This window comes from Mastomys coucha, unplaced genomic scaffold (genome assembly GCF_008632895.1).
Source record: "Mastomys coucha isolate ucsf_1 unplaced genomic scaffold, UCSF_Mcou_1 pScaffold22, whole genome shotgun sequence".
Lineage (NCBI taxonomy): Eukaryota > Metazoa > Chordata > Mammalia > Rodentia > Muridae > Mastomys > Mastomys coucha.
In genome coordinates this window covers 52334809-52337925 of record NW_022196905.1, presented here as the reverse complement: position 1 = coordinate 52337925, position 3117 = coordinate 52334809, and positions in this window count along the sequence as shown.

Sequence of the window (3117 nt, the reverse complement as noted above, 5' to 3'; positions counted from 1 at the left end):
TTTTCCTGCAATTCCTTAAGGGATTTTTGAGTTTGCTCTTTAAGTGCTTCTACTTGTTTACTTGTGTTGTCATGTAATTCTTTATGGGATTTTTTTGTTTCCTCTTTAAGGGCTTGTACCTCTTTACCTGTGTTCTCCTGTATTTCTTTAAGGGAGTTATTCATGTCCTTTTTAAGTTCCTCTATCAGAAGTGTTTCTCTTTCTCCACATTCTTACCAGCATCTGCTGTCACCTGAGCTTTTCATTTTATTTTATTTTTTATTTTTTGAGACAGGGTTTCTCTATATAATGCTGACTGTCCTGGAACTCAACCTGTAGACCAGGCTGGCCTCAAACTCAGAAATCCGCCTGCCTCTGCCTCCCAAGTGCTGGGATTAAAGGCCTGCACCACCACTGCCTGGCTTGAACTTTTTATTTTAGCCATTCTGACTTGTGTGAGGTGGAATCTCAGGGTCATTTTGATTTGCAGTTCCCTGATTACTAAGGATGTTGAATATTTTTTAGGTGCTTCTTGGACATTTGAGATTCCTAAGTTGAAAATTGTATGTTTAGCTCTGTACTCCATTTTTAATAGGGTTATTTGCTTCTTTGGAGTCTAACTTCTTAAGTTCTTTGTATATATTAGATATTAGCTCTCTATTCTAAGTATAAATGGGCTAGAATGAAATTTGGGAAATGACACCCTTCACAATAGTCACAAATAATACAAAATAATTTGGTGTGACTCTAACCGAGCAAGAGAAAGATCTGTACCACAGGAACTTCAAGTCTCTGAAGAAAGAAATTGAAGAAAACATCAGATGGAAAGATCTCCCATGCTCATGGATTATCAGGATTAACATAGTAAAAATGGCTGTCTTATCAAAAGCAATCCAAAGATTCTATGCAATTCCCATCAAAATTCCAACCCAATTCTTCACAGAGATAGAAATAACAATTCTCAAATTTTTTGGAACAACAAAAAACCCAGGATGGTAAAAATTACTTTCAACAATAAGAGAACTTCTGGGATAATCACCATCCCTGACCTCATACTCTACTACAGAGCAATAGTGACACAAACCACATGGTATTGATACAGAGACATGCAGGTAGATCTTTGGAATAGAATTGAAGACATAGAATTAAACTCACACACCTATGGTCACCTGAACTTTGAAGAAGGACAAAAACCATCCAGTTGGAAAAAGAGCATATTCAACAAATGGTGCTGTTTCTAGTGGTGGTTGGCATGTAGGAGAATGCATATTGACCCATTCTTATCTTCTTGAATGAAGTTCAAGTCTTAATGGATCAAAGACCTCCACATAAAAACCAGATACACTAAATCTATTAGACTAGAAATTGGGAAAGAACCTCGAACACATGGACACGGGGGAAAATTTCCTGAACAGAACATCAATGACCCAGGCTCTAAGATCAATTATAGACAAATGGTTAAAAGTTGCAAAGCTTCTGTAAGGCAAAGAACACTGTCATCAGGAACAAATGTCAACCTACAAATTGGAAAAAAGATCTTTACCAATCCTACATCCAAAAGATTTAAATTTTAACTTTCTGTTTTGCATTAATTTTCTAGGTTCATAGAAAAATTTCATTCATGTGATTTTAGTCTCATTGACTTTCTCTATAGCCTTAAACTCTCTAAGTAGCCCAAAATCGGTTAGCATCTGTGATCAAGTCCTCCTCCTTCAGATATCTATGTATCTAGAGTCAGAAACATGCAGTTGGTAAAACTATTTTGCACTGATTTGTTTCTTTGCTTATAAATTCAATTTTTTTGTGTGTTGCTTTTTATTTTTATTTTTGCTTCTTTTATTTTAGGGTCTTATTTGTTAGAAGTTTCCATGCAGCCTGTAACAGTCTCAATCTGATGATATTCTTTCTGCCTCAGTTTCCAGAGTGATGAGATTACACATTTTGCCAAAACTCTGGCTGTTTTTTTTTATTATTCAGTTGTATTAGTCACAGTTCTCCAGAGTAACCAAAATCCTAGAATGAATCTCTTCCTCTTTCTTTTCTTTCTCTCTCTCTCTCTCTCTCTCTCTCTCTCTCTCTTTATCTCTCTCGGTATGCATACATACATCCATACACATACACTGTATACAATGTATATATGGATATTTATATATGTATATATGGTATACATATGTGTATACATGTATGTATGTATGCATACAAGTATTATGTATTTATATCTGTATGTTTGTATCTAGAGTCATATGCACCTACCAAAGGTACATATAAGGATTAGAAATGGATCTATCTATTTGAAATTAAGTAAAAATATCACACAGTTGTGCCCTCCATTTTTGGATTTTACTTAATTCTAGACGATGTCAAGTTGACAACTAAGAATAGCCATTATTGTTATTAAATGTTTGCTTTGTTACTTAGAATTACAGAATATCTTTAGTCCTTAATATGAAATATTAAGAATAAAACACCTGAATATTTTAAGAACTACCTCATATATGAAAATATTCATTTTGTATCTTTTTTAATGCTCTTATTCTCAAGATAAGAATGTATCAAAACTAATTATCAACAGATACACTTCATTCTAATTAATACAACTTTTGCATTGTCTTGTCATATATTTAAGCAAAGTGGTTGTTTCTGACAGGCAGCATGTAACGGTACCTGTCAAAGTATCTATATCATTCCTTTTTGTTGTATATGAAATGTCAATTACACTCATAAAAGCATAGTTTAGAAGAATGAAATAGCTTTCAAGACTGAAAATTACATTTCAAATCATCTTTGCTAAATATCAGAGGGCAAATACCTGTAGTAAAATGTTATTTGCACAACATTGAAAGCAAATTATTTTTTTTAGACAACATACTATTTTTCTTGAATTATTTAACCCTAGCCAAAGCTCATTTTTCTATAAATAAGTGGATCTTAAGGAAAAAATGTGTGAATAATTAAAATGAACTTTCTACAGCACTTGCAATGTTCTACAATCTTACTACCATTTTAGGAGGACTTTTAAATTTATATGTAGAATAAATATTTTTTCAGCTAGGAAAACAGGGACTTTTTTAAAAACTTTTATTGCATTATGATGAGAAAAGTTACATTATTTCAATTTATCTGAATTTGTTAACATTT